This window comes from Sus scrofa, chromosome 8, assembly GCF_054392235.1.
Source record: "Sus scrofa isolate SSC_HxYL_T2T_F1_AM1 chromosome 8, Sscrofa_HxYL_maternal_Yorkshire_Landrace_v2.0, whole genome shotgun sequence".
Lineage (NCBI taxonomy): Eukaryota > Metazoa > Chordata > Mammalia > Artiodactyla > Suidae > Sus > Sus scrofa.
The window spans coordinates 35,238,824-35,263,900 of NC_139390.1; the positions used below are offsets into that span (position 1 = coordinate 35,238,824).

The following is a 25,077-nucleotide window of genomic DNA, read 5'->3' on the forward strand; positions in this document are numbered from 1 at the left end:
GGTGTTTAGCTGTGGTATAGGCCAGCAGCTACAACTCCATTCAACCCCTAGCTTGGGAGCCTCCATGTGCTGCCAGCGCAGTCCCAAAAAGCAAAACAAAAAAAAAAAAAAGTCAGACAATATGAAAATAGTAGAAGTAGGATTTGAACCCAGGTATTTTGACACCATAGCCCATATCCATTCCCTGCTCCTACTGTTTTCTTTTGAATGCCTGGGCAAGGTAATAAGGAGAAATTGCTTTGCATATTTATTGACAGTATACAGAAAGAAGATAAATAAGAAGCTACACATTATTCTAATGAATATGATGTTAAAAGAAAATAAGAGACGCTTAACCTTATTATAGAAAAGAAAGGCTAAGAAATCATATTTCTACAGCAAATGTTGTAGTTACAGGATTTTCCTTGTTACTAGTGGAGAAACATCCAGAGATGCGAAGAGGGATGACGGCCATAAATCAGCACTGAATAATCAATCCAAACCAGGAAAAAATGCCAAACAAGCCCTAAACGCATTTGTCTGCAAAGCTTTAATAAATGTAGTTTCATAAATACGATGTAATATGAAGTATAAATTATGCTAATTTCTCTCAAAAATTAGTTTAAGTGCAAACTGGAAGGATTCCTTGTGCTTAGGCTGATATAAAATTCAGTAAATACAGAAACTTTGTGGGGAAAGAAAATAATAATAAAGACTTCTAAAGGTTATGCGAATACTGTAATTATTTGTGCATAAATGAGAGCATTTTTTCTTTCTATGTCTAAACAGGAAAATGAATGCTCAAAAAAGTGTTCCCACAGAAAAATTAGGTCCAAAACCATCTTGCAAAATGGCAACATTTCCCATATATAAGTACTTAGACATCCTAGTTAAAATTTGGAATGGAAGAACATTGACTTTGATATGTATATTTATTATCTTTCTTTCAAAACATTTAAATTTCTTGTATAAAATTATACATCTCTTAAATAAGTGAAATGTAGATTCACAAAGCTGGTTTAAATAGAGGCTCTACTTTAGTCAGTGATAGAAAACAAGATTTAAATGGAGAGAATCAGGGAATAATATATAACTAAGAGTTAAAATGGTACTTGGTAGTTAGAATATTTTAGGTAGTTAGTCTAATAACAGGTTTACATTAGTCAGACCGAGATACAATTTCCTGCTCTATTTCTTGCCACAAACTATATGACTTTAGGCAAGCTGCTTAATGCTCTGCATAAGAAAAATCAGAATGATAACAAAATCCACCTTACAGATTTGTCAGAATTAAATGCAATAATATTTATAAAGTACTCAGACACCCTCTGGCATATAGTTATATATTTAATAAATGGCAGTTAATATTACTGCTTAGTAATAATATTCATGCCGCAATTACGAATTTGTGTTGAATCCTAGGATTCAAGAGCAGGCAAATGATAAAATTGTAAAGGACAGAGAGCAGAGCCATGATGGTAATGGCAATGCCTGGACCTCATGGCACTGCAGCTCCCTAGCTCTTTCCCAGTCCTGCACACATGGCCTTTGGGCCCATTCCTTACAACTGGGCTCCTTTCCCTATAATACCTGAAGCTTGTTTTTAGATATAAAGGCATACAATTACCAAGATTGCCCACCAAATGAGATATGCTATTAGGATAATTGTGTACAGAATACTTAATAAAATGATTCTTATCAGAGAAAACAAGTTGAAATATATAAAGGGATGTATCTATTGGGAAAAAGAATTAAAGTTATAAATATCTAAAGCCCAAGGGGCTGCAGTAAAGCAAATTGGATTTTTTTTTAAATGAATACCATGGTATATTCAAAGAAAAACATGAAGCCTGATAATGCAAAAAAAAAAGTTAATTTTCTCCTCCATCTTCCTATCTTTGGACATGGTCTACAACCTCTTGTACATAGTGGGCATTAAATGTTTTTAAATGAGTGATTCCATCAAGGCATCAGTTTTAGGTTGCTAAGAATACAGAATAAAAAATAAATAAAGGAGTTCCCGTCGTGGCGCAGTGGTTAACGAATCCGACTAGGAACCATGAGGTTACAGGTTCGGTCCCTGCCCTTGCTCAGTGGGTTAAGGATCTGGCGTTGCCGTGAGCTGTGGTGTAGGTTGCAGACGCAGCTCGGATCCCGCGTTGCTGTGGCTCTGGCGTAGGCCGGTGGCTACAGCTCCGATTGGACCCCTAGCCTGGGAACCTCCATATGCCGCGGGAGCGGCCCAAGAAATAGCAAAAAGACAAATAAATAAATAAATAAATAAATAAAAAGAACTTCAGCTGGAAGAAAGTTAAAGATCGTTTTAATCTAATTTGCACACTTATACTAGATCTAGAAAGTTAAAGAGATTTATTCAGGGTCATTTAACTAACCAGTGACAGAGCTGCAACCAGAAATCAAACCTTAACTCCTAATTTAACTGAGACACATAGGTGGTTAAAATTAAACTTCACATATAAAAAAATTTATATATAACAAATCAAGGATCTGTCAATAGGCTCCCATCAAGCAAAGTTTATTGATAATAAAACTAATACTGTGATGCTCTAGAGGCAGTGGAAAGAGTTCAGAAGAAGGTGTATAGAGCTCTTACTTTCAGTCCTGATTCCCCTGTGCAGGCCTATGTGATTCTGACCTGAATAATTCAATCTAATGCCCCCTCCTCCAAAAACATGTTACATTCCCACTACATTTCATGCCTTGAGTTAGCAGCTGAGGATACAAAGAGAAATGAAAATGCAGGTCATGCTGTGAGAGGTTGATGTACAGTGAGACGTAAGCACGTAGACTATTGAGCCCAACTGCGTGTTCTACTCCCAGCTCTGCCACTTACTAGCGACATGACCTTAAGCATTTATTTAATCTCTCTTGGCCTCAGTTTGTTCCTCTAAAGAATGAAAATAATAACAGTCTACCCTACCTTGAGAGTTACGAAGACTATAGTACCTAGAATAAGCCTGTCACTGGTCTCTAAATATTAACCAATTTAATTAGCCATAAAAAATCCACAATCTAACAGAAAATATAAGAAATGTAAAATTATAGGAGTTCTCATTGTGGCTCAGTGGCTTTAAACCCGACTAAGATCCATGAGGATATGGGTTTGATCCCTGGCCTCACTCAGTGGGTTAAGAATCCAGCGTTACCCCGAGCTGTAGTGTAGCTCACAGGCACGGCTCGGATTCCGCGTTGCTGTGGCTGGGGTGCTGGCCATCAGAGCTTCAGTTTGGGTTAGACTCCTAGTCCTGGAATTTCCAGATGCCTCAGGTGCAGCCCTGAAATCAAAAAAAAAAAAAAAAAAAAAAAAAAAGGTAGGAAGCATTCTTTTCCTTTGAAGGGTGTGATGATGACAAAAGAAGAAGGTGAAAAGGAAATTTATATGAAGATGGACCACTGGATTTAGAAATTTGGTAGTCTAAAGATCACTTTCAACCTTTTGAGAAATTCATTCCCATGGAAGGGACAGGCAAATTATTAAAAAGTTGTAGAGCATAAGAAGGTGAGAAAAAATGAACAGTAAATATGGACCCCATTTTTAATTAATATTCACTCACTCACTAGTTAATTCAATAAACGTGAAGGCCTGCTATACACCATAGTCCCAGTACTGAGACTCGTGGGATAGACCCATTTTCTATCTTAACCCTGGACTCTTTCTCCCCCATAAGCCCAGTGTGATAGCTCTTCACATTGCTATCAACTTGCTATTGGCAGTTCATTTTTTAGTTAGAAATATCCAAGGTCAAGGAAGTGTGGCTTGTTTTGTCTTTCTGCTTCCCAGGAAATAATGATGACAAATTACCTTGGTACTAGAGTTGTGAACTTCCGTCAAGGAAAAATAAACTGGTTTATATTTTTACTTTGTCACACATAACCACAATGTGTATTTGGTTATGATAATGTAGATAGCTCCTTTAGTTGCCTTTCTCTATTGGGAGAGTGTGGAAGGTCTATTTCATTTATCTTTCCCATTAGCTCATCAAATTAAATGAATTAAACTTCTTATTTAGTACTTTCTCTCTTTAGGACCAAAGTGTTAGATAATGACTCTCAAGGAAAGGGTCAGACAAAGTAGGAAAAAATGAACATATCCAGGATAGGCAGATTTTTCCAAAGATAAGAGACAGACCTGGGATTCGTTTCCATTCACTGTGATTTGTTTTGGGGTTTTCAAATGATTGTACTTCAAAATGAAAACTAAAGTCAAACAAACCAAAGAAAAAACTCAGAAATTGAGGCTTGTGAGGCGTATTCCTATACACTCAAGTTCAAAATTATTACTCAACCTTTAAATATCACCAAGTTGTCCCAGAAATGGTGACTGTCATGGTTAATATGACAACTGGTCTGACAACTGTATATTGTGTGCACCCAAGAATTCTCCAAGTCTCAAAGGCAATTTAATTGATAAATTTATATTAACCTTTTACAAAGAGACAAGCTTACATTGAGTTAGAACTTTTTTCTTCTTTACATTCCTTTCTTTTCTTTGACAGTACTCTTTTTCTTTACTGTTGCTTTCTCAGAATGCCTGGATGTAGATATTCATAGGATAAATCAGATTGTTGGAGGTGCTATAAGAGATGGTGATCCTAAGTGAGATTAAATTAATTCAACTGAAATTGATCCCTATTTTACCACAAAATATAAAAAGTAAGTTTCTTGGAGCTGAGGGTTTTTATATCAGTTTTATCTGACTCTTTCTCCTGACATTTAATATCTAACAATTTTATCTAATATAAAAGCATGAGTTTAGTTTTTTCTAGATGTCATAATTGAATGATATCAAATACCTGGGCACAATGACATGATCTTGGTGGTTAAGTCTTGGAGCCCTGGAGCAAGACTACCTGGGTTTGCTACCTGGGTCAGCTTTGTCACTTACCACAAGACATTGGGCAAGTGACTTGTCTTTTCTGTGTCACAGTCTCCTCATCTGTAAAAGGAGGATAACATACATACACAGCAAAAAGTTGTTGTGAGGATCAGATGAGTTCATCTGTGTCAAGTGCTTAGTTTAGTACCTGGCACAGACTAGGGAGAGGTTTGCTATTATTATTGGTTTTTTTTTTTTTTTAAATTGTGTAATGATTTTTATTTTTTCCATTATAGCTGGTTTACAGTTCTGTTAATTTTCTACTATACAGCAAGGTGACCCAGTCACACTATTATTGTTTTACCATTGAGGTTGAACATGTTTTTGTTTCTAAAATATTTTTATTTGTTCTATAATTTCTTGTTCATATCCCTTGCCCATTTTATTGTCATGGTCACCATTTTTTTTCTTACTGATTTTCAAAATGCGTATTGATGTACTCCTTGGAATATCATTAAATATCACAAGTATTAACAATAATTAATAAAGAAGTATTAACCAAGCACATATAATGTCTGAAACACTGTGCTGGGTGCTTTGTAGAATAGAAAAATGGATAGCATCGTCCTTTCCTGCTACGTGATTTTTTAACAGTAAGGGAAAGGGAACATGCAAATAATGCAGTGTGTCACAATAGAATTTTCCATGTCTGTTCTTTTGCTACATTAATAAGGAAGACATTATTCAGGTTTGGAATCATCCCAGAAGCTCTTTAGAAGAGGTGGCATTTGAGACTGGATTGAATAATGAGCAAAATTTCAGGAAACATAGATGGCTGGACAAGGGCCTCCTAGTGGGTTAAAACAAGGAGAGAGAAGACAGAGTGGGGAAATAAAGTATTCATTTAAAGAACTTATTTTTGATTTTTCATCTCTCTGTGATACTTGTTTTCGACAAAGCAAACACCGTGATCACTGACCCCTTAGAGTTTGAAGCATAAGGAAAGACATGAACTGTGCCTAACCTAAGACTAATTTAGGAACTCAAACTAGTGGCGTGTATGATCCTTTCATTGCTGCAGTTTGCATTAAAGGGATAAACTAAATGCATAAGACTGACCTACACCGAAACGACAATTACTTTTTGCCACTATTGAATAGAAGAGGTAGGTTATGGCAATTCCAAGTCTGAAAAAATCTAGAGTGATACAACTAAGATTCTGTTGTAATTCACGAGGACAGATTTAGAAGAAACCAGTCAGTAACATTTGATATACTTGAATGAGTGCAATTTTTCAGCCTGAGCATTCTGACATGTTAACTCAGAAGAGTTGTTGTTATGGAGCTGTCCTGTATATTCTAAGATGTTTAGCAGCATCCTTGGACTCTACCCAGTAGATGCCAGTGGCCTGTCTCCCCACCACAGGGTGATGACAAACAAAAATATCTCTAGACATTTCTGAATGTCCCTTTGGAGGCAAAATCTTCCCTCATTGAGAACCACTGGAATACAGTATAAATTATCCCTTTATTTCAAATTTCTTTTGACTGTTTACCATATTCTTGGGCAGTATGTTCTATTTCCTAGCATTGTAATACCAAGGACCTACCATTTATTGAACATATGCATAAAAGAGTTTAAAAATATGTATCTATATTCCATATAAAGTGATTCCAATTGTGAAAGGTTAACACATACTTTGGTGAGTCCAAACCTTGGTGCAAACCAAGCCGAGCTCATTTTCTGAATTTATCCGCATACTAGCAAATGCCTTATTTACAGCAACTTAGTATTCCTGCTGTTAAAAACTGAGCAGCTTACTCTAACTTGAGACTTATGGAATTATCTTTTTTTACAAACTTTATATATTGAAATAATTTCAGAATTAGAGGAAAGTTGTAAAAAATTGTACAAAGTACTTCACATAGCTTCACCCACATTTCTCAAATGTTAACATTTCACTGCTTTGCCTTTTCTCTCTCTCTACGTATTCATGTGTAATTTTTTAAGAATCATTTGAGAGTAAGTTATAAATATGATGTCCCTTTACAACTAAATACTTCCATGTTTATTTCAAGAAACAGGGACAGGAAAATTCCATTGCAGTGCAGCAGGTTAAGGATCTAGCATTGCTCTGGCTTTTGCACAGGCTGGAATTGCAGCAAGAGTTCTGTCTCTGGCCCCGGGGACTTCCATATGCCACAGGTGCAGCCAAAAACAAAACAAAACAAAAGCAAAAGCATTCTCTTTTGTCACTACAAAGCAATTGTCAAAACCAGGCAATTAATATTGCTTCAGTACTGATATTAAATATCTAGGCCTTATTTAAATAATGCCAATAGCTCCAATAATAGCCCATCTAAGATCATGTTACATTTAGTTGTCATGTCTCTTTAAACTCATTTAATATGGAACATTTAATATTGAATCAATGCTTTAATTTTGGGGGGGGTTCTGGACTGAATAGTCTCCCTCAAAATTCATATATTTAAACCTAACTCCCAGTGTGTCTATATTTAAAGATATATTCTCTAGGGAAGTTATTAAGGTTAAGTGAAGTCCTAAGACTGGGGTTTTGATCCGATAGAATTTGTGTCCTTGTGAGTGGAGACATCAGAGAACTTGATCTTTCTCCCTCCCCACATATATGAGGCAAGATCGTGTAAAGACATAAGGAGAAGAAGGTAGCCATCTACAAGACAGGAAACAAACTCCCAAGAAAGCAGTCCTGCCAGACCTTCATCCTAGACTTCCATCCTCCAGAACTGTGAGAAAATAAATCTCCATTCTTTAAGCCACCCATTCCGGTAATTTATTTTGGCAACCTGAAGCGGACTAATACAATGACCTTGACAGTTTTGAAGTATATAGACCAGATACAATGCTTAACCCTGAGATTTCAAATCCATGAAAGCTACGATCAGCTAAAGGGGTACTGCAAATGTACAGGCAGCAGGTGATTGTGGATTGGTCTAAGATGATGGCAATGATGGTGGGATGGTTCATACTCAGGGTGTATTTGATACTAAAGTCAACAGGTTTCCTAAATGCATTAGGTATGAGGCATGAGGGGAAAAGAAGAGACCACGTTTCAGCGAACGTAACAGATTATATCTCCAAATGGGTGACAGATCGATGATAATTTAAATACATCACCACAAAGCAATTTCTATTTGGAAATAATTTTCTGGTGGCATAATGTTTTTACATAGATCCAACATAAGTTTATTGAATGAAAGATGGTAAGTAGGGTAAATAAATAGCTTCATTCATAGTAAATATTTCAGGGTAAATTTAACTTTAGGAGTAATACAAAAGCCATAGGGTAAATAAATTAGATAACCACTTTAAACAATAACATTTTCAGCCCGAAATTTAAGTAATAGCTCTGATTTCTTTGCATTGTTCTTAACGTGATCCTGAAAGCAATTTCAAGGAAGAGTTTTCCAAAAACTTTTAAGCCATATAGCATCATTAACAAAAGTGACTATATTTTAAAGATTTTTTTTCTTTGAAAGAAAAAAAATGTCAGTAATATCTACAGATAAAGTAATGGCTATTTATATCTGTAGATATATCTATAAGTTATGTCATTTTTTCATTATTTTCATGTTTTCTTTCTCCTTATAGAAGGCTAGATTGTTTTCCTTTATTTTTTCATTTTCAAGATGTGGCTGTCTTTAGGGTACCCTGGTATGGTACTTAGAGAAATGTCTATATCTATAGCTGTATTTTTATATATCATCTATCTCTCTATATATATTTGTATGTATATTTGTCTATGTTATCTATATTTATATGCATGTACATGTATACATACATATATATATATATACACACACATACATATATACACATACACACACTATTATATTATAAAGAGGCCTTTCTTTTTCATCTGGTAATTGCTGTTCCATTGCTTACTAATTTCTCTTAGATTCATGAATCCAGAAAGAACTTAGAAGTCATCTACTAAAACACTCTAATTTAGTCCACAAGGAAACTGATTTTCTTCCCTAATAAACCCTTAACCAGCATTGCATTTAGGATGGCGTGCTCTTTGGCTCTTTCTGGGTTTTTTTGTCATCTTTTTAGGGCCACACCTGAGGCATATGGAAGTTCCCAGGCTAGGGGTCAAATCAGAGCTGCAGCTGCCGGCGTACACCACAGCTCATGGCAACACTGGATCCTTAACACATAGAGCAGAGCTGGGGATTGAACCAGTGTCCTCATTCATACTCATGGAATTTGTTACCTGAGCCATAACAGGAACTCCAGGAATTTTCTTTCTAATCTGTTAGAATGAAGGTTACAGTAGTACTCAGAAGAGAAAAATGATTACCAGCATGGTAACTTAGTTTAGAAGAGTGAGGTACACTAGTTTTTGCTGTAGATATTTTGAAAAACAGAAACAAAACAGGTCAGTATCTTAGCTTCAGAGGGTCCACAAAAGGGTTAGAATTACGTACAAGCCAATCCATTACTCTAAACCTTCAACTCAGAATCAACAAATCACAGTAGATAGACAGTGTTAAAACACTTAGGTAAATTGCAAAAATATGAGTTAATAGCAGAGCTTGCCTCACCAAAAATACCTCTATAATAAGGGAACTCTAGTGTTCAGTAAAGTACTCATTGGATATTCTTCATCTGTAGATGAGCAGAAAGAATATGAAGGAAAAAGCATTCCTTGAACATTTATTGTTTTGCAGTCACTTTCCATGTATTATGATTAAACTCTCACAATTTTACATCTATTGAAATTCTGATTCCAGGAGAGTGTTTAAATAAAAGTTCTGAGTTGAATATTTATCATTTTGAAGTCTTAAATTCATACTTTCACATCAAATATTTAAGTATGCTAAATGACTAAGTTACTGAAAATATAAGCTAAACGTTATCATATTGAAATCTCCCTATTAGAAATAAATTATGATGAGTTAAAAGAATTATGTCTTTTTTAATGAAAAAATTAACATAGTTGATTAATAGTCAACAAATATTTATAAAGTGTTTGCTCTGGGCCCATCAGTGACTCATGAACTGACTATTTAGAACAGGATCCATTTGTCTTAGCTTGAGCTACTACAGATTGTCTTAAACAGACTTTAAAAAAAATTGTTCAATAATTCTTTTTCAAAAATTTTTATTATAGTTGATTTACAATGTTATGTCAATTTCTGCTACACAGCAAAGTGACCTAGTCATAAACACACACACATAATTTTTCTGATACTCTTCTCCATCATGTTCCAGCACATGTGATTGGATATAGTGCCCTGTGCTATACAGCAGGACCTCAGTGCTTATCCACTCTAAATGTAATAGTTGCATCTGCTAACCCCAAACTCCCAGTCAATCCCTCTCCCTCCCCCTGGAAACCGCAAGTCTGTTCTCCATGTCTGTGAGTCTGTTTCTATTCCATAGATAAGTTTATCTGTGCCATATTTTAAATTCCACATATGACTGGTATCACATGGTATATGCCTTTCTCTTTCTGACTTACTTCACTTGGTATGAGAATCTCTAGTTCCATCTATATTGGTACAAATGGCATTATTTTGTTCTTTTTTAAGACTGAGTAGTATTCCATTGTGTATATGTACCACATCTTCTAAATGCATTCATCTGTCAGTGGACATTTAGCTTATTTCCATGTCTTGGCTATTGTGAATAGTGCTACAATGAACAGAGGGGTGCATATATTTTTTGAATGGAAGTTTTGTCTGCATAGACTAGGAGTGGGGTTGAAGGATCATATGTGAGTTCTATATTTAGTTTTCTGAGGAACTTCCATATTGTTTTCCATAGATGTTGTACGAATTTACGTTCCCACCAACAGTGTAGGAGGGTTTCCTTTTCTCCACACCCTCTCCAGCATTTTTTTATTTGTAGACTTATTAATGATAGCCACTCTGACCTATGTGAGGTGGTACCTCATTGTAGTTTTGATTTGCATTTCTCTAATAAATAGTGATGAACAATAGACATTTTTTCTCACTTTTTCAGTTCTGGAGGCAAGGAATTCCAAAATCAATGTGCTGGCCTATTTGGTTCCAGGTGAGAGCTCACTTTCTGGCTTTCAGATGGCCATCTTCTTGCCATGTCTCACATGGCTTAGGGAGCCAGCAAGCTCTGGTCATTGTTTCTCTTTTTATAAAAGACTAATTGCATCAGGGGTCCCACTCTCATGGATTCATCTAAACCTAATTACCTTCCATAAGCCCCATCCCCAGTTACAATCACATTACGGATTGGGGCTTTAACAGATAAATTTGTGGGGGGGGTGGGCTATAAACATTCAGTCCATATCATATATCGGTCTGTTTTCTTCCTTGATAGAGCTTACAGTCTTACAGAGAAAGGCATCAATAAAAATTTCTTGTGGCCAAGGTTATAAAAGGGCCAAATAAGGTCATTAAGAGAGAAGAACAGGGGGAATCAACTTTAAGTACAATTTTCAGGAGAGCCCACCCTAAGGAAATATTTGAGATTCCATGGATCCTGGAGAGCCAGCCTTGCCAGAGGGAGCTCGGCAGGGTTGTTCAGACAGAGCAAATGGAACATCACTCGCTAAGAAGACAGGCTGGGACCTTGGACCTTTTGCTGTAGTGCTTGCACCTGGACAAACATATTCTCTGGCAGTAAAATACAAAGAAATTATAAGGGACTAAAAATAACTACATACATAGGTAGTTGGGACAAATTATGAGCAACAGGATAGAAAAAGACCAATACCCATTAGAGACTTCTGAGGTGTGGGGAGCAAAAGCAGGGTACTGTGCAAGATCCCTGCACACAGCACCACCAAGGGGGTGGACACACCACCTAAGCCTCCCCTCCAGTCTGCCCCTACCCACATCGCATTTAAGGGATCATCATCTCAACCCCACTTGGAGAGTGAGCAAGGATCCCTGGGGTTTTCCCTCCCTTGTGCTATAGTATGAGTCCTAATAATGCCTTGCCAGAATGAATCATCTGGCCTCTTATCAATTTCTATTGATTAAAGAGTTCAAGATCCCAAGTGGGTAACACTAAGGTCCTGAGGAGGGAGAGATTGCATTGGGTTTGGGAAAGGAAAAGAACGTTTTCCATTTAGAGTACCGAGAGATGGGCTTGCAAGAAGCTGTAACCACAACCAAGATTGTGGAGGATGTCTTGGCCTGTGCCAAATGTGAATAGACCTCACTGTGCTTGCTTTGATGGACACTAGTAAACAAACAACAGACATGGTCAAAATGTTGGCTAAGGAAAAGAAAGAAACACAGTTTGCTAATTTGTCTCATTTAAAAGTAGGCTTTTCTTGTCTTATTTAAGAAACAAACATGAAAGATATTTTAATGATAAGCAAGTATTTTTGGAACAAATGTTTGTCAAGAAGTCACCTAAAAAGTCACATGAGTAACTACTAATAGTAGACCCTACATGGAGCTTAAGCCCCCAACTTCCAATCTGCTTTCAGAGTCAAGAGGGAAAACAAACAAGCAAGCAAACAAAACTCTCCTGAAAACTGAGCCCTTAAAAACTGGGCACAGCTTCTTCCTTTCTCTTGTGAAGCAGTTTCATTCTGAAATGGAAACTGGAGGATACAAAATAGAAAATCTCATGTACGTGCCCTCAGGAAAATAAAACTTAAAAGACTTTTTCCATAAGAGCCTGATTTACAGAAAACTGATAATATTGGAATTTTCTTTAATGATAGGAATTTGGTCAGGGATTGCCTCATATCAGCCTTGGGAAATTTTCCTAATGATTTTCAAAGGCATAAGCAAGAAATGACCCAGAGTGGGTTGATTTCACAAAATAAGCCAAATTGAGCTTTGTTTGTATGCCTGGACGGGTTTTATGTGCTTGGGGAAACTTCAGGGCTAGTCTCCAGTTGTTTTTAATTTTAACAGATTCTCACCAAATCTCTTCTTACAGTGTCTGCCCATGAAAACAGCCCCCCAAACCCTCAATGGACTCACCCATAGCGCCTACAGTTTGTGTGTCCAGAATTACAATTTTCCTGCTGTTCTTGAATAAAGTCATCTTTGACAATTTCGAGCTTGTCTCATTTTACCTTTTTGATGTCAACATTCTGTTACAGACACTGTTTTCTCTGAGCCCTAGTAAGCTGCTTCACATCAGCAGGAGGAAGCACTGGCTTTCTTACACAGTGAAGCACTGGCTTAAATCTCAGGTAAGTGGCAATCTGACTTACACCCTGAGGCACCATCTATTCTTCTGATTTTGGAAATGATCTAAGGGATTTGCTATATTCCATTCCATCTGGTGTAAAAAGTCAAGTTTTTTTGTTTGTTTGTTTTGTTTTGTTTTTTACCACATGCATGTTTGTGTGTGTGATCCACAGTGAGGCCAAACAAACAAAAACATTGGAGTTTGGAGCAGAGAAAGGTTTATTGCAGGGCCATGCAAGGAGAACACCTATATCGTGTCCCTCAAAACCTAGAACTCCCCGAAAGGATTTAGCAAAGCATTTTTTTTAATGGTGGCATTCAAGGCACGTGGGCACGTGGGAGTTCCTGGGCCAGGGATTGAATCCAAGCCACAGCTGTGATCTGTGCCTGCGGCTACAACAATTCTGGAGCCTTGAACCCACTGTGCCAGGCCAGGGATTGAACCCACACCATCAGAGTGCCCCAAGCCACTGCAGTTGGATTCTTAACCCACTGTGCCACAGCAGGAATTCCTAGCAAAGCATTTTTAAAGGCAACACGAATAGAGAGATTGAAAGGATTGTGATCAATTCCTGCACAATTCTCTGGTTGATGTTGACATCACAGGGTGGTTCACATTATCAATCCTTAGGTGCAAGCAGGTTGTGGGCTACCTGCTCATGATCATCAAGTAGTTTCTTCCACTTGGTGGTGGTTTTTAGCACCTGCAAAGACTCAGGAAATAAGAATGAGATGCTATTATCCATGGACTTTAGAGAGGGGCTACAGCAGAAGATATGGGGAAGGGGTCTCTCCCCTCTCCCCTCTTAGGAAGGCCCCATATGAGGTCCTGCTCAGTTGTAAGTTAATATTTTTTTAGCCTATGACCAATATATTCTTCAAAGACACACTCTTTCAGTTTAAAGTCAAAACAGAGAAAGAGCTCAATAAGGTTAATTCTAGCAGGAAAGAATTATTTCATAGTGAAAACACCTGGAAAAATATCATATTTTTCTATCTCCTTTGTTAAGTATATTTGGCTAATTGAAAGAAGAGACTTTATTTTCCCCTGAAAGTTTAAGTGTCTATCATATCTGAATAGAAGATAAGACTGCTTCAAATACAGTATTCTGTTTGTACACAAAACATTTCTCTTGAAAGGTTAGTAAAGGCATGTTTTAGATCCATAACATAATGGATATATGTATATATATCTATATATATATGCTTTTTATAATGAAAACGTTCTAAGAATTATATTTTACGTCAGCTCTAGTGTAAGTGGAGTAAGGGCAATTTGCAAATTAATTAATTGGAGCTGAGCCCTTTAAACATTTTAAATTAAATCACATGCCTTATTTTTTCCCCCTTTTTTCTTTTTTGCGTGGAGGAGATATAAATATCACACCTTTTTCTTTCCCGCAACGATAAAGTAACCATATGCCAGAAGACCTAAGGCCTTCAAGCCATGCTTTAACACTCCTTGGAAACATCTATCCATTCTGCCCATATTCACTGCCTAAATCTCAAATTATATCAACTCAATTGAAATAGTTTTTTTTAATGTTAGTATATTTCTTATTAATTTTCAATCACTTTCAATTTTTTTGCAAAATGAGAAAATGATTTGAATTTTAATGCATATTATATTCCTTAAACACAAAATTCTTTAAACCAATAATGCACAGAGGGACAGATGTTGTTTATTTCTTCAAGGACCCAGAAATGAAACAACTTCAAGATGGCATTTGGATAGTCACCAGCTAGTCAGTTTTAAGTACGCTTCCTTCCACAGTGTTCTTCATGCTGTAAATGAAATGATAAACATATTCAGTGTATGAATATTTATTTAGGAACTACTATGTGCTTGATACCACGTATATGACTGACATAGCACTTGCTTCATGGGGTTTTTAATACATTGCATTTGGAATAAAAATACTTAAATTTTCAAGTGGGTGCAGTATCTATCCTTAATATTTTAAAAATAAGGTTTCTAAACACTCTGAATTATTCTGGTTATATGCTACATCTCTTCCTTTTTGATGGCTTTATTGAAGTATAATTGAAACATAACAGGATATATGTAAATATACAAACTCCATAAATTTTGACAAATGTATATACTTTGAAACTACTACCACAATTAAGATAATGAATATATCGTCAATCCCCAGAAAGTCTTCTCTTGTCTGTTTTTTAATCATTCCCTCTTGCTAATTTCTTCCCTCCACCACTCTTCACCCCACCCATCCCCAGGCACCTGATATTTCTGTTGCTATATTCTAACTTACACTTCCTAGAATACTATACAATTCTAGTATAAGTTCTTTTTATATGGTTTCTTTCACTGAGCATAATTATTTTGAGACTCATTCATTTTGTCTCATATATCAATAGTCCATTTGGTTTTATTGCTGTATTGTATGGATATACTGTAATTTGTTCATCCATTCATCTGTGGATGGACATCTGTGCTGTGTCCTTCTTTTGATGATGGTTACCGAAAAAGCTGATGTGAACGCCATATGATATATGATATAAACACACTAATAGGATTTTTTTGTGAACATATGATCTGATGTTCTTAGAAATAGCTGTTTAATATGATGGGCATAAAGACAAAATTTTTAAAAATTGTCAAACTTTTCTAGATTTGTTGACTCTGTCCTCTTTTCATGAGCAGCGTTATCAGAGCTCTAGTTACTCCACATGCTCACCAACACTTGGTATGTTCAGTCTTTTTAAATAGTGGACATCTGGGGTTTGAGTGGTATCTCACTGAGGTTTTTAATTTGCATATCTTTTATGACTAATGATGTTGGTCATTTTCCATGTGCTTATTTCCATGTGCTTGTTTCTTCTTTAGTGTCTAATGAAAATCTTTTGCCTAACTTTAAACAATTGTTTTATTATTGAGATTTGAAAATTCTTTACATATTATGAATATAAATCCTTTATTAAATACGTGATTTGCAAATAATTTCTTCTACTCTTTGGGCTTTTTGTTTATTTTCTTGATGTCTTGCAAAAACCAGAAGTTATTAATTCTGATGATGGCAAATTTATCAGTTTTTTACTATGTGGAAAGTCTTTGCCTAATCCAATGTCAAAAATATTTTCTTCTCTGTTTTCTTCTGGAAGTTTTATAGTTCTAGTTTTTGTTAGTCCTATGGTCTCATTGACTTAATGTTTGTATGTGGTGTAAGCTATAAATTGCAAAAGTTCTTTCTTTAATACAGATATGAGCCATTTGGTGAGAGAACTCTCTTTTCTCACAGAATTGCCTTGGCATCTCTTTCAAAAATCTACTCTGGACTCTATATTCCTTGTCTCTGTTGACGCCAATACTACATTGATTTGATCACTGTAGCTTTTCGTAGAATTTAGTTATTTACTAAGATGTTATTTTCTTAGACCAGTTTTAGGTTCACAGAAAAAGTGAGGGGAAGGTACAGAGTTCCCGTATACTTCCCTGCCTCTACACATGCACAGCCTCTCCCATTATCAACAACTCCCACCAGAGTGGGTACATTTGTTGCAGCTGATGAACCTACACCAACACATCATAATTACCCGAAGACTATGGTTTTCTATTAGCAATCTCTTTTGGTGTTGAACAGTCTGTGGATTTGAATAAATGTATAATGACATGTTTCCATCATTAAGGTATCATACAGAGCATTTTCAATGCTCTAAAATCCTCTTTGCTCAACCTTTTCATCTCTTTCTCTAACCCAGCCCCAGCCCCTGGCAACTATGGATCATCTATTGTCTCCATAGTTTTGCTTTTTGCAGGAAGTCATATAGTTGGAATCATACAGTATGTATCCTCTTCATATTGGCTTCTTTTGCTTAGCAATAGGCATTTAAGTTTCTTTCATGTCTTTTTATGGTTTAATAGCTCATTTCTTTCTAGTGCTAAATAATATTTCTTATTTCTTTATCCATTAAGCTACTGAAGGACATCTTGGTTGTCTTCAAGTTTGGTAATTGCAAATAAAGCTGTGATAGATTCTGTGGGCATTTTTCTGTGGCTATAGTGTTCAACTCCTTTGGGTAAATATCAAGGAGTAGTAATGGCTATGTTGTATGAGTAGTCTTGTTAGATATCCCCAAATTGTCTTCCAAAGTGGCTGTAACATTTTGCATTCCTGTAGCAATGAGTGAGAGTCCCTGCTATGCCACGTTCCTGTTAGGATTTGGTATTGTCATTATTCCAGATTTTAGCCATTCTAATAGGTGTGCAATGTGTTTTTACTATTGTTTTAATTTGCATTTCCCAGATGGCATATGATGTGGAACACCTTTTCCTATGATTATTTGTCATCTATCTTATTTGATGAAGAGTCTGTTAAGGTCTTTTGCCCATGTTTAAATCAAATTGTTTGTTTTCTGGCTGTTGAATTTTAAGAATTCTTATATATTTTGGATAATAGTCCTTTATCAGGTGTGTTTTTGCAAATATTTTCTCCCATTATATGATTTGTCTTCCCATTCTCTTGACATTGTCTTTTGCAGAGCAGTTTTTAATTTCAATAAAATTCAGCTTATTAATGATTTCTTTTATGAATTATACCTTTGGGTGTTATATCTAAAAATTATCCCCATATTCAAGGTCATCTAGGTTTTCTCCTATGTTATCTTCTAGGAGTTTTATAGCTTTGTATTTTACATTTAGGTCTATGATCAATTTTGAGATAAATTTTGTGAAGGATTTCAGTTCTGCAGTTAGATGATTATTCTTTCCTTCTAGATGATTTTTCTTTCTTTCTTTCTTTCTTTCTTTCTTTCTTTCTTTCTTTCTTTCTTTCTTTCCTTTCCTTTCCTTTCCTTTCCTTTCTCTCTTTCTCTCTTTCTCTCTCTCTTTGCATGTGCATATCTAGTTGTTCCATAACCATTTGTTAAAAGAACTATGAGCTCCATGGAATTGCCTTTACTCCTTTGTCAAAGATCTGCTGACTGTATTGATGTGGATCAATTTCTGGGATCTCTATTCTGTTTCATTTAACTGTTGGTCTATTCTTTCACTGATACTACACTGTCTTAATTACTGTAGCTTATAGTAAGTCAATGTCAGTGTCAGTCCTCCAAATTTCCTCTGAATTTGTTTTTACCTTTATCAGGGTGAGAATCACCCTTTTCGTTCAGTCTTCTAAGAGTTTTTGTTTGTTTATTTTTTGTTTGTTTTTAAGAAGAAATAGATGTTGCATTCTGTCAAATGTTTTTAATGCATCTATTGAAATGATCATGTGTTTTTCATTATGTTAATATGGTGAATTACAAGGATTGATTTTCAAATATTAAACCAGTCTTATTACACTTTTAATATTACATTTTTTTATTTTTTGGCTTTGAGGAAATTTTCTCATAATTTTTCCATCAGCTTTTTGAGAGTTATTGGACAACAGTTTTTCTCTTTGTCTAGTTTTAGTATTATAGCAATACTAGTGTCACAGAATTAATTATTTAGTATTCTACTTTCTGAAGAAGATTGTATAGAATTGGAATTACTTCTTATGTGTTTGGTAAAATGTTGAAGCCATGAGGACCTTGAGTTTTCTTTGTGGGACGGTTTATAATTGTAATTTTAATTTGAAAAGTAGATTTTGGGTTTTCGATATTTACCCATGCAGCGTCAACTCCAAATGTGATTTCTCTGTGTTGATCTAGATTTTCGACGTATACCATTGTCCTTCAGAACTCCTATAATATTTTCTTTAATGGTGGTGATGAACTTTTATGTTTGAAAAAGACTTTCTTTTACCTCTGTTTTAAAACAGTATGGAATTCTAAGTTGATAGGCTTAGAATCAATCTAAATTGATTCTAAGTTGATAGGATTCTAAGTTGATATGCTTTATCATTACTTTAAATATGTTGCTCCTCTGTTTTCTGGTTTACTTGGATTCCAACAAGAAGTTGGTTGTTAATCTTATTTTGTTTCTTTTTTCTTCTGTACTCTTTGAGATTTTACCTTTATCACAACATTCAAACAATTTCATTATGAGATGCCTGGGTGTAGTGCTTCCCTTGTTCCTGGGGTCGGTGGAACATCATGCAGCTGCGGGTCTTTAGTATCCTTCAAGCGCGGAAAAGTTGTGGCATTGGTTTCTTCAGGTAATTTTTGTCAACTCCACTCTCTCCTTTCTTTCAAGAACTCCTATAACATGTATATTTGGCCACTTGAAATTGTCACATGCTCTTTTAATTTTTAGTGAGCCTATGCCTCTGGACTATGAACTTCTTAAGTGATTCTTAGTTATTTTCCCCACCTACTCATGTAGGACGAAATGGCTACAGCTGGTTGAGTACCATCTTCCCTCAGATCTCTTAGGCTCAATGATACCCATCTGGTTAGGCTTTGTTAACTAATTTCTCCCAAGGGTGGGTCTTAAGAAGAATGCTCTGGTGTGTTTCAAAATGGTTCTTTTCCTTCTCTCCTTGCCAGAAGCACAAGAGGATTTTTCCTCAGATTTTTACTGTGAGAACCTGGTTGAGCTCCTGGAAAACGCAACAAAAGTGAGTGAATGCTTTATATTATTAAGTACTGGATATTTTTATACGGTATGCAGATTCTTGAGCTTTGTTCTGAGATCATTGATTGATTTGGAAATCATTTGATTCCCATTGATTCTTGGCTTTAGAATGTAGTTAGTTGTGATTTGTATTGTTGCTCTAGGGCCAGTTTTGCCAAACCAGTAAGATAGAACTTTTCTGAATTGTTTACTTGATGTTGCTGGAATTCTGAAATTTTCCACTTAATTTCTGACTATTGGAGATTATTCCTTCTGATGACTTTTCCTGGCCCCAGGTAATTTTTTCACATGCATATACTAATGATTATCTGCCTGAGGTCTCCTTATGGAAAACCTCCATAAACCTCTGGAGCTCTCAGTGTAGCTCTCTAACTATCTAGGCTTTTCTCAGCTTCCAACCCTATCTACTTCTGGCAGGGAGTGTGCAGAGTCCCCCATTTGTTCCCCTTTTCCTTGCCATATTTTGTAAACTTTTCCCTTAATTGCCTGATGTATAATAATTTAGAGCTCTTAGTCAAAAACTGTTAATAACTTGAAACTTGTTTTACACATTGCCTGTTCCAACCCCTTTGTATATGTGTGTTTAGTAGTTTGAGTAAGAGAGTAAATCTAATCCCTGTTACTCAATCTTGGCAAGAAGAAAAATCTGCCTACTTTTTTTTAATTTTGTTTTTAAGAGTTATTTTGATTGGATGGTTATGATTTATGTGTATGCAGACTCAGCGCCATTAAAATATAGATTATGCAAATTTAAGGTAGGATAATTTAAGAATTTTAACTAACTTTTTCCATGTTTATGTTTTACATAATGCAAATTAATTCTCCCCAAAAGAACCAAGAAACCTTAAGAACTGTATATTTTCAAAACTTCACAGGCCAAATGGATTGCAGATTATGTTCATGCTGTTGACACATTTTGGCACCATCTTTTGTTCGATTTAGTAGAAGTATGTTGGGTTTGAATTTTGCAAAATATTCAGTAATGAGTCCTTCATGTAAAATGTTGTCTTCCTGTTTATGTAAAGTTTATCTCAAAAGAGAGGCATTAGTATCTTTATCACATAAGTGTAAAAGCTGAGGTTCACAGAGCTTCTGACATTTTGCTTAACTTTGCATAGCTAAATCAGAGCAAGTAATGAGACTGAATTATTGCTGAATTCTAAGAGTAACTACTTTCTGCTATTCCACATTGATTCAATGATTACTTTAAAATCTGAGATAAATTAGCAAATTAACAATGCAAATATAATGAACTTAATGTATTTGCAAAAAAATTGAGGAAGCCATATTATTTATGCTTGCTTTGTATTTTGTTACATGAGGCTCTAAATTATGTGTGTTAGTGTGTATTAAACCCCATCTAAAGGGGAAGGACCTCCCACATGATCCAAACGGATCAGTTTCTTGCTAATTTTCTTTGTTGCTCTTCTCAAAAGTAGGAGAGACTAATGGCATTTGGAAAAGAGAGTCTGTGCCTGGGTTACTTCACCCTTTCTTGGTTCTCTCCCCTCTCTCTTTTCCTGTCCATCTTGCTCTATTTTGCCTCTTCTTCCTGCTTTGTGTGGGAAATCTGGGTCAGAACATTATTCAGGACCTTTCAAACTCTTACTTTCCTCTTTCTTTTGCCTCTTCTCTGTTTCTTGGGTTCTTTACATCTGGTGTATTGAGAGGAAAGGTTGGGATCCTCTGGTGACTGGTAAGGATTCAGCTGGAAATCTTAAAGAATTATGTCTGGCTTCAGTTCCTAGTCACATATTCCATCCAGCTTTACCAGTAATAAATCTCATATTTTAAAGTTTGAGTCTTAAAAAGAGATATGACAGATCATTGATTTCACAAACCCTATAGGTATCTTCAAATCATATACTTATTTCCTAAGGATAAGAGGGAAACTTCTTTAAAGTAATCAAGGCCATCCTGACTACCTCCAAAATAATAACTAAAGGGTAAACAGCTGACATATCAGAATACTGCCAAGATACGATTCAAGCTCTGTAACTGGTATCCACTCTGATTGTCAGATCCATGGCAAATTGGCTGTTGAAAAATATTCACTATTACCCTTATCTAACACACCAAAAAGAAGGCAAACTTTAAAAAAGGAAAATATACTGGTAAAACACAATGGGGAAAATAAAACAAAAAAAATTATATTACAATTTTTTAAAATTTTTATGTGAAAACTGAATCATTTTTTCTCTATTGCTTCCTATGAAAACAACATGAACTTAAAAGGGGAGTGGGGGAGAAAAGCTCCTTACTCAATACCTGCCTTTTTGACAAATGGTTTGAAGTGGCTTACAGGAAATATAATATAAATATAAAATGTAAATTTGAATAGCCACCAAAGTGAGATGAAACTGAAAGTGCAGATTTATAGGCTTACTGAACTATGCAGTTGCTTAAAGTGGGCAATAAATTTTATTTTGAGACTCCCAGAAAGGAAGGTTTAAAGAAATCCAGCAACACGGAAGAAATACAAAAAAACATTATTTTTATTTCTCTGGATGAATGTTGCCTTTTTTCAAATGAAATTATGATAGGAAAATGGTAGATTTACTACATATAATTTAAAATTTTTGTTTTATCAAAGATAATACATGATCTGCCATTAAACAAACATAATGTGCTCAAAGAAAATATTTTTAGAAAATAATAGGTGATTTTTTTTTTTTTCAAAAGCTGCTTAAGAACTTGGAAGCATTGTCCTTAGTAGGTTTTTAAGTCTTTCAAATATTTCAAATGTCTGACAGAACATACTTAAAAACCTACTAAATGACTCAATTACTTTTTGCCAATTCTCATCACCATGCTGAAGCTCTGTGCTAGGATGCAGTATTTTGCTAAAGTTCTACTTTGTATAAAAAGGTAGAAATCACAGATAGTTGGTGTTTGACTCCTTACTGCTCAGATATCTCTTACCTCACTTGTAGCCACAAATAACTGAACAGCTGATTTAAGTCAAAGAACTTTCTCCAGGGGGACTTTGAAACTGAATCCAGGTGATTCCAATCAGGCATTACGGGGGGAAGAGAAAACGTGCTGGGGGTTATTAGTGATGATCACTTTCTGTCACAACAGCTCTAAAGTAGATAAAAGTCATTTTAAGAGTGGGAGAAGAGCAAACAAATCTGTGGAGGTTGAGGGGAGAAAAGGAGAAAGGCAGGTGCTTTTGTGATTTTCCCTGTAGCTTTTCAACTATTGGTTCCATGACGTTCTATGGCCTCAGCTGAAATTCTGCCCTTTGCTTCCCCAAGAAACACTCATTATATTTTTATATTAAGTCTGCCTCTCTGCTTAATCTGGCTGCCAAAATGCTTCCATGATAACATGGGTTCCTCGGAACTTAGGATGTGCATCCTCACATAAATCATGCCGGAGAGATGGCAACAGCTTCCAGGTTCTGTGCATTGACTTCTGATTGCTTCTCAAGAGTTTGCCTCTGAGACTGTGTCATCTGCCTCAACACCTCACTCAGGTGTGCAAGTCTAATGTTACCCCAGAAGACTTAACTCTGTCTCCATATTACTTTTCGGTTCTCCTGACTCCCTCGATTATCCATACTCCCAGCTGACCTCTGCACTATGAAGTGAATGGATTTTTGAGGTTTCTGGTAGGCAGCTCTAGAAACTTTTTACAAAATACTTTTACCAGAACAGTATGACTTCAAAGTTTTAAAAGATGAAAGTTAAATTTAAACAACCATTTTATTGCATCTGTATGCCCTTTTACTTAAATTCATTTTATTTAAATTCTGACAATACTAGATTATTTTAGTTCACGATTTTAAAATCATATTATGAAGATGTGCATTAGTTGAGTCCCTTTATGCAGTAAGAATTACAATTTCTTGTATGATTCTGTTATCTGCTGGGCTCATGAGAACACAAAGTGAGAAATCAGAACATTTTGAAGAATGATAACTAATTTGTAATGCCTTTAAAAGATCATGCATAGAAATAATGCATTGCTTTTATAATATAAACTCATATTTATATACAGTGGAGTAGGGATTATAAGGGAAAGTATTGCCATTCTGCACAGTACAATAACACGTTATCTTGTGTAAGAATTCTGTACATGTTTGAGAGATTTAATGGTCACAAGGAATTTTCTTATTTAGGCTTCCATTCACTGTTGGAATAAAAATGCAGTTTGTCTTCAATCTTGAGTTCTTTAAGAATACCTTGTTCAACAATTGATTTTGATTACTATTGTTAAGATGAGACTAAGAACCTGCCAAATGCTGCATATCATTGAAAACTTTTTGGTGCCTTAATTCCTTAGTCAAACATAAAACAAGGTAACATCATTGTTGTGTTATAACTGATGCAAAACCTGGTGTAACAATAGGACCAATGAAAAGTAAGTACATTTGTTCTTAATATGCATTTAAATTCCTTGTGCTCAAGATAAGTCTGCTTAAGACTACCCCTTCCCACCTACTGCTCCTTAGAAACACTAATGCAGTAAGCTGATGAGACCACCCCCCTACTCTGTAGGCATCTGTACTGTAGTGCATTTATATACTAAGGAAAATCAAACAATATCCTGTCATTTAAACCAATGCTTTAGCCTTATTAAAAGCCAAAGGTATCTGGGCAAAATGATCTCATGTTAGGAAAAAAACTTCTTGTGGAGTTGGAATGTTTGATTGCTTTCAGCTGTTTGTTCTCTAATCCAAAGCCATAGAGCTGCTTACTCCCTCTGGGAAAACAACTCCACAACAGCTCATTTTACACCAAAACGATTAACTGAACTTAATTGGGCATAGCATTTAATAAAAAAAAAAACTTCCTTTGGGGAAAAAGCAATTTTTTTATGTGTCTGCAAGCACACAGCATAAAATTGCTGTGATTTGTGGATGTGTGTGTGTTTTAGAAACAACTTCATAAAAGACTCTAGAAACCAACATAACTTTTACATGGTGTTGGTGCAATTGTTGGCTGTTAGAAAAACGATGTCAGTTTTTCCTTCTAGACTTTTATATGAGATTTTTTCCTGACTAATGATTTATCAGATTTCACAGGAATAGAATAAAGGTGAATTTTGTTTGAAAAATTTTCCTCTTTGAACTAATCATATGAACTTCTCTATAGAGACATGTATTTCAAGATTTATTTTCTGTGATAAAAGGGCAACTCCTTAAATCTGAAAAATGATTAAAAAATAAATTGAAGGAAGTTATCATTACAGATTGTAATACAATTTACTGTTGCTCTTTCCAAATACGTTCTTGTCCATTAAATTTTAAAATATTCTACCCTAGGGTTATGATATTCATCTTTCTTGACATAGATGAACATGTTTATCATTATGTTATATAGAAATCTCAATTTATGTATTGTTTGCAGAGGATTATACTTTAATAATACAACTGAAATGCCTTTGAATTTTTTAAATGCCCTAAAGAAACCATAAATTCTGAGGTAAAAATGAGACTCAGAGTGGATAAAATTAGTCCTTTTTAGTGTCAGTGAAGGGGTAATGTGCATACATGAGAAGATATGAAAAATATGCTTATTTGTCATTTATTGGTTTTAAAACTCCATTTGAATAGACTG

The 25,077-nt window shown here is 35.4% G+C and overlaps 1 long non-coding RNA gene across 1 annotated transcript in view; it reads left to right on the forward strand.

The window, feature by feature from the left end:
* Positions 1-25,077, forward strand: part of LOC146400417 (uncharacterized) — a 467,787-nt gene that overhangs the window by 90,654 nt on the left and 352,056 nt on the right. The window contains exons 4-5 of the long non-coding RNA XR_014812376.1: positions 12,906-12,998; positions 19,426-19,496. This is a non-coding gene — a long non-coding RNA (uncharacterized LOC146400417). The remainder of the gene's footprint in view (positions 1-12,905; positions 12,999-19,425; positions 19,497-25,077) is intronic.